The sequence below is a fragment of the Dermochelys coriacea genome, chromosome 8 (assembly GCF_009764565.3).
Source record: "Dermochelys coriacea isolate rDerCor1 chromosome 8, rDerCor1.pri.v4, whole genome shotgun sequence".
Taxonomy (NCBI): Eukaryota; Metazoa; Chordata; order Testudines; family Dermochelyidae; genus Dermochelys; species Dermochelys coriacea.
Window position 1 is genome coordinate 17,716,724 of NC_050075.1, and position 7,901 is coordinate 17,724,624.

General features: G+C 42.9%; 1 long non-coding RNA gene across 1 annotated transcript; it reads right to left on the minus strand.

Moving 5' to 3' along the window:
• Nucleotides 1-1,271: 1,271 nt before the first annotated feature.
• On the minus strand, nt 1,272-7,302 carry LOC122455495. The gene is made up of 3 exons (XR_006273714.1): nt 7,293-7,302; nt 5,910-5,917; nt 1,272-1,405 (listed from the first exon to the last, which is right to left on the minus strand). It is a non-coding gene; the product is annotated as an uncharacterized LOC122455495 (long non-coding RNA).
• Between the last annotated feature and the right edge of the window lie 599 nt (nt 7,303-7,901).

Genomic DNA, 7,901 nt, shown 5'->3' on the forward strand with positions numbered 1-7,901 from the left:
ATAAAACATAAGCTACAGCAATACCCTACCACTCATACTGCTTGTGAGAAAACCACAGAGAAGTCCATGGGAGTTTGGCCATCATAAGGAGTTATCAGGCAGCTGGGTATATATTTCATCTGGATATTTGTTGTAACTCCGGCTAACTAAAACATCTATGTAGCTGACAGCCAGTAATAATGGATGGAGAAATTAAGTTGAAATTAGGACTGGGCAAACCTCCAAAAGTTACATAATGCCCCTAAACTTTGGATATTCATCCATAACATACGAGTTATCAGCAGCCCTTTGGTTTGCCAATCAAAGCTAGGAGTTTTATGCTGAATGATGAAGTCCTGATTCAGCACTCAGGCAAACTCCCACAGAAACCAAAGAGAGTTAGGACTCATGCCCAAGGAGCTCAACATATCATTCTTCCCCTCGGCCCTGTATTCATTTTTTAAAGGAATTTCTAAAATTGAGGACACTATTGCATTTTCTGCTGATCTACTGAGGAGCTGGAGAAGGCTCTCACCAGACACTTGTCAATGAAGCCAGCATTTGGGCATCATGGAGATTAAGCTTTCTTTAAAAAGGTGAAGTCAATAGTTTTTAGCTTGCAAAGATTGGCTTGATAATGATTCAGATCTATGCAAAGCCAGATAACACCCCACCTTCCCCACGACTGATTGTACTGCACCTTAAGTGGTGGGGGGCTTGCTGGAGGAAAGGAAATAGCACTTCATGGGCAGGGGTTGAGAGAGAGGCTCAGAAGCTGATGAAAAAGGGATGTGGGTCAGTGTGGTGACACTGACTCTTCCCCAGGGACCAGAAGGGCGGAGGAGTTGAAAAAGGGCAAGCCGGGCGTAAGAAGCTCCTTTTCCCCAGCCCAGGTGGAGCAGCACCCACTCTCCCTCCCTGTCGTGGCAGCAAGATACCAGGTTTGGTCAGGACATGCTGTGGGCACCATGCTAGCTGCTCCTTTCTAGGGGGGCTAGGAAGGAATTTTCCTCTCACCACCGGATTGGTGATTCCATCAAAGAACAACACTAAGATGGACACCTGAAGGCAAGTGAAAATGAGGCCTCCCGAAAATAACATGGCAAAGAGCTGTCAAAGCTGACCTGAAAAACCTGGGGCACAGCTAGAGAACCATTGAAAGATTTGCCAGAAACAGACAGGAGTGGAGAAGCTTCATTGCTGCTCTAAACACCAGAGGCATAATGGGTACTAACTAACTAACCAACCAATCAGATTGGCCTAGGTGAAGTGTGTTTATTCATGTTCCCTACAGCAGTGGTCTCCAAAGTGGGGTGCACGCACCCCAGGGGGTGCGCAAGACCATCCCTGGGGGTGCGCGGCAGGAGGAGCGCTGCCAAAGGAGTGCCACCGGCCCGGTGGCAGCAGCGCTCCTGGACCTTTGATTCTTCGGCGGCACACCGGCGGCAGCTTGGCTCTCCCTGCTCAGTCTTTGGCAGCACGCCGGCGGCAGCTCTTGGTGGTAACAAGTGCAAGATTTGAGGGAAGTTCCATATTTTTCCTTTTGTTGTGGTTTTTTTTCTTCCCAGGTCCCACCCACTTCTATGAGGGCATGACCCTGGCAGGACTAAGGACCTCAGGCTTTGGCTCCTTGTATTAAAAGAAAGACATTTTTTAAAGTTCTCATATGCGATTCCCACTGTTGCCACAGAAACACCCTTAGTCCTCATATTTTGGCACATTTGCTGGTGGCGCAAAGAAAGAAAGAGAAAAACAACCAAATTATTTTAGTCTCAGAAAACATTTGGTTTCAGTTTTGGGGGTTGCTTCTTGTTTTCTGAGAGGTAGAATGGTCTTATGGGTAAGGGATGGGAATACAACCCAAGAGACCCAGCAGTTTCAGAGACTTCTTATGCTACCTTGGGCAAATCACTTGAGTCAGATTTTCAAAAGGTATTAGGTTCCTAAAAATTCAGGTAGCCACTGAATGGGATTTTTAAGAGCACTTAGTGAGTTATATGACTTATATGGAACCTGCTTAGGCACTTTTCAAATTCCCACTAGGCCTTATCTGTATCTTTAGGTGCTGAAGTACTTCCTTTCTCTCACCTTTCAAAGTCACACTAGGTGATCATAAACATCCCTTTGGGCTTTAAAAATACACATTTATCTCCCCTGTAACCAAGTTTTAAAACGCAGCTTGTGCCACCACAAATTAGCCAGTGAGAGGAGGAGGCACCATACAAAAGAGTTTAGTTTTGCTGTGAGGGACTGCTCCAAATACTTCAACTAACGCAAGAGACAATATGTACGACAAGGGAATGAAGATAGCACAGGTTGTTTTCTTAACTGGTATAATAAACACTTTCACATAATGTGTGCTGGGGCTGCTAGGAATGTAATGCTACAGAGATAGAGTTTGTGCCAAATGTCAGCAGGTACAAAAAAATCCAATCAACTTTCTAATCAGATAAGGCAGCTTCTCTCTAGCATGTTGTTGGTTAAGTCTTCAAAGATTTTTTTTTTTTTGGTTAAAGCCACAGCGCGGCAATAGTCCTGTGCTGTTTTTTTTTTCTAAAAATTAGAGAAGCAGCATGTAAGAGCACAGAACTGGGAGGCCAGAACCTTCTCAGACCTCATCCTCGCTCTGCCAATGACTCTGGAGCCTTGAATAATAGATTGCCCTTTTCATCCCTAGCTCTTATGTAGCGCTTTGTGTGAGTAGATCTGAAAGGAGGGCAGGATCATTTATCCCCATTTTACAGCACGGAAACTGGGGCACAAGAGAGGTGAAATCATAAGAGTCATAGCATTTAAGGCCAGAAGGGACCACCAGATCATCTAGTCTGACCTCCTGTGTATCACAAGCCGCCACCACTACCACTCACACACTAAACCCAATAACTGAAATGAGACCAAAGTGTTAGAGCCCACAGGAAACTAGACTATTACATCCCAGAGCCAGACAATAGGGGGCACCAAGGTGAACCAGTGTCTGAGGACGCTGCAAGGGAGGGAAATGATTAAATGAGATACCCAGCTAAACCTGGCAAGGGACCCACATCTACATACTGCAGAGGAAAGTGAAAAAAAATTAGCAAGGTCACTACCAGTGACTCTGCTGGGTGATCTCGGGCAAGTCAAGTAACATCTGTTTGTCAGTTTCTCCATTTGTACAATAAGGATAATATTTACTAAAGATGTTCAAAATTTTTCATGCAAAAAGTTTTCCCACCGATTAATATGGTTCCATCAACACTGACATTTTGTGTGGAAAAAAATGTCAGTTTGAAGAAAAATTTGGTTTTCCTGCAGGAAATTTTGAAGTGAAAATTTTCATTTTGTTTCGACCTACAATGTTGATATGTTTTGTATTTTTTGGTTAAAAAGTTGTTTTTTTATTTTAAATTTGTTCAAAAATTCTGGTAGGAAAAAGCAAAATATTTCCAATGAAGCTTTTTCATTCGATATTCTCCTGGGGGGAAATATGATTTTTCCAACCAATTCCCTATAGCTACCTGGCATGAGTTTTGAGGATTAATCAATAGGCTTAATGAATCAGCTGTGCAGCAGGTGTGCAAAGAACCCAGGCCTGAACTAAACATATGGTAGGTTTGGGTTCTGTATTTTGAAGAAAGTTTCCCAAAGCTGCACTAATACTCTTTGCACAACCATATCCCAACTTCCACTCCACAGTAATTACTTCCTAAGGTATTCGTGATGGAAAACCATAAATTGCTGTTCCTCCCCTAGGGTTCATGAATCAAAGTTTTCTCCTCAAATCACTCCCAGCCCTACAGGGACTAACAGATGCCACCAGCAACTTCCTCAGGGGACTGTGAATTACACTGTCTTCCCTTTAAAGATCTTGTATGGATTTGGAGAGCAGGAACCCTTAGAGATAAGTGCTCCAAAAATGAACTGGAAAGGAGAACTTCTCTATGGGTGTTTTGAACCATCCTGCAGATTTCTATAGAAAATTATATCCCTGCTATGAATTCAATAGGGAAGTAATATAAATAAATAAACCCCAAGAGAAAGCAGAACCCTGTTATAGTTTATAGGCTTTTAGAATTATTTCTGTAGAACTCTACACATTTTTATGAAATCCTAGTGGTCGTAAATACTATGACTTTTCCCATAAGGAAAGTCTCGTCTCCTCCCCTCTATAGGCAATAGACTCTTTAAGAGATGATTAGTTAATCTAATTAATGTTGATTAGATCAAAAACTTTTATAAAGTACTGCTAAAGTATTGGGCTAAACCCAGTGGAAATTTGTACCCTGAGCAAGGCTTTGCACTTGGCCTATAGTGGGCAATATTGGCAATATTTAAAATGACCATTCAAAATTCCCAAGAGACAAGACAGGAATCTTCTCTGCCGAAATCAGCTAACAATCTCAAAACACTAATGACTCATTTCTTCCCTGGAAGCATTTATCATTAGCAACTGTTCAAGGGCAAATTGCAATATTGTGATGTTTATTTTGTATGTTTTGTTTGAGCAGGCTCAGATTGGAATGCTTTGTGTCAGGAATAAGTGGGAATAAATAGTGGAATAACTAGGCGCTTCAGTGTAAATAATCCAGCATGTTCCCTCCCCTGCAGAACAAAGTCATTTATACAGGACATTCAGTGATGGGGTCCTTTCTTGTCATTAGTACAAACAAAATTAAGGAGAATCATATTCTGGCATCACTGCACAAATATATTATAATGGGAAAACATGAAATCAGCATGTGGGTGGAACTAGCATTCGAGTAATAGTACCTTGCTTTGATACAGTGCCTTTCCTCCCAAAGATTTCCCTAAAGGATTTTGCAGACTGTTGGCTAATTTTTATAAAGGCCAGCCTCCCATTCTGCATTTCCAGCTTGCAGGTGCAGATAATTTGCAGGTGTGATTTTGTGCCTGCAATTATCCACAGGAGAAATTTGTGCCATTTAGATATTCAGCTCCTTGAGATGTAGGTAGTTAGAAATCCAGACAGCAATTTTGGCTGTAATTATTTGTGGCAGAAAAATTGTGGCTGTAAAAAGAAAGGCTGATCTATAAGTCAGGCACTATATGTAAAAGGCTCGCTCCTGAGGGATCTAGTTTCTTGATACACCTACATAGCTTCCCACTAACAGCCCTAAGGGGTGGGTGAAGCTAGGATCAATATTTGGCAGGAGATATTCAGACCAAAAATCCCACAGCTGCCAGTGAGAGCATGGTGCAGGAAACTGACCAACCCTATTCTGATTCCTCCAAAACACTTGTGGCAAGTCTGACTCTTATGGCCCCTTGCAATAGAAAATGCAAGTGATAACCTAGCCTATGGGTCAGGAGGACACAAGCAGTCAGTATTTCTTACCCAGGAATGGGTTCTGTGCTGAGCTCCCTATTGCAAATTTCCAGTTAAAAGCACTGTTAGTGCACAAGGGGGCTGGTCTCACCTGGAGCAGGAATACATACTGATGCTTCCTTGGAAGTGTGTACCTATACTCATTTAGCGGGAGGCATTTGGCAGCTTTCCAAACACTTACCACAATTTGACCCTTTGGAGAGTGAAAAAATGATTTACGGGCCCTTTAGCAAATCCAAACTTTGGCCAAAAACCATCAGGTCTTTCCAAAAGAACGATAGTCTAGGGGTGCAGGATATTAGCTGCAGCCTCAGGAAACCCAGGTCCAATTCCCTGTTCTGCCACAAGAATTGTGTGTGATCTTAGGCAAGTCTATCTGTGCGTCTGTAAAATGGGGATTGAAGTACTTCCCTACATCACAGCAATGGTATGATGATAAATATAATTAAGTTTGTGGGATGCTCAGATTCTGTGATAATGTGGGGACTACAGATCACCTAAAATAAAAAGAGGAGTCCCCCCTCCCTTACACACGTTTATTCCAAGAAAACGACAGTATTGACAAAGCCTGGGCCTCTGATGTTTTACCCGCACTCCGATTTACCTTTGCTTCTTAAGTGAAAGTAAAAAGAAAATTTTAAAAAATATCAAGAGCAGTCTGGCCCTGGTCCAAGCTCTGATAGTAGAGTAGCTGGCCTGGAGGAGAAACACAGCTGAGCTCTACTGCTGAGCTCAAAGAAACAAGGAGAAATATAACCCACTAGGAAACTGTATGTCACATCCCTCTCCAGTGGCTAGTCTAGATGGATGATAACCAGAGAACAGAATCTCTTCTTTAGCTCAAGGAGTTGAGAGAGGTCTGAGCTTCAGCTCTAAAACTCCAGGCTTGAGCTAGAGTCTTTGAAAACCTTGAGTGCTTCCAAGTTAAACCCTAAGGGTAAGTCTACACGGAAATAAAAGACCCGCAGTTGGCCTGGGTCAGCTGATTCAGGCTTGCAGAGCTTGGGCTACTTTCGGGTTTGGGCTGGAGCCACCCTCCCTCCATCATGGGGTCTCAGAGTGTGGGCTCCAGCCCAAGCCCAAATGTCTACACTGCAATTTTATTGCCCTGCGAGCATGAGTCATCTGATCTGGGCCAGCCACAGGTCTTTTACTGTAGTGGCATACAGGTCCCATCCCCCATGGCACACTTTTTTGCCAAGCCCATTTACTATGGCTCACAAGAGGGCTGAAGTTCTGGACAGCAGTGCAGCAGCTCAAGACTGCTTATCTATCGAGGTCTTTATACGCTCTTGACATTACAGTATCCTAAAGCAAATCAGTCACCTCTCCTTCCTTCAGTTCCTTCAGGACTGTTTTTGTTTATTTTTTACTTTCTCCCTCTCTCCAACCCCAAGGCAAATACATAACTATCTCACTGAAAATATGGAAAGCGAGGCTGAGTTTACCAGGGTCAACTCTGGTGTGGCTATGACTGTTCAAATTATACAATTTATTATTGGTACTGTGGTAGCACATAGGGACTCCAATCATATGCCCCCATATGGACCCCATTGATCTCAGAGTGGTACAAATAACCAATCTCCCCCCACCCACCCATCATCACAGCATTGATGCAGCTCTAATAATGTTCACTAAAATAAAGGCTATTTGGGATCACAGGAAAGCTCACTGAACAGTTGTGTTCAAAGAACGAATGTTGTCAGAATTCATTAAATCCAGTAACTGAAATATCGGGTTTGATGAGCTTTTGACAGCTGCTGGATAGCAGCCTGGCTTCCTACTGCTGGGAAGCTGGGGCCACCAGAGTCTGTAGCTCTGAGGCAGCCTCATTCTATGGACTGACACGGGGTCAGGGACCCCACAGCTTTCAGGGCTTTCAGGCTCCCTACCATGGAGTCAGGAGCCTGCCAGCCCTGGCTCTAGATAGAGCTCTCAAGATCTTGGCTCCCTGATGTGCAGCAGGGACCCTGGAAGTGCTGAGAACCTCAGCTCTCAGCTCCATGGTTCACAAGGCTTCTAAGCCCCACGCTCACCCCAAACCCAGCTGGCTGGCTGGGCTCAATTTTGTTTCTACGTTTAATTTAAACAAAATGTTTCAAATTAATGTGAAACAAAATTTGTTAAGATTTTAAAATTTATACTCTTTTGTTCCAACAGACATTCTATTTTTCAACCAGCTTTACACTTGGCAGCATTTTAAACATGGTTATGCATAACTATATTCCTTTTCACCATGACTACCTCAGGACTTGCCCTAAAAACAAAATGCAAAACTTACCAACAGTCAACTTAACTCACATCAGGAAAATAAAACACACATGAAATTCAAATACCTCCCTTGTGATTGGCTAATATCTTTAACTGGAGCCCAATGTCATATTCAAAGGATTTGAATTCAGGTTCAGCATACTTCATACTATTAATTTCCACTACAGGTACCTAATCTTCTGAAATGATCTTCCAAAGAATGCCCTGCTCTTGGGATTTGGAATTATTGTACCACTGCTGAGTAAAGCAAAATAGCTTGTAATTTTCCATGCGTGCAATTTGATTTCAAAATCTGACATCTCAAATAAGCACTATTTCAAATAAT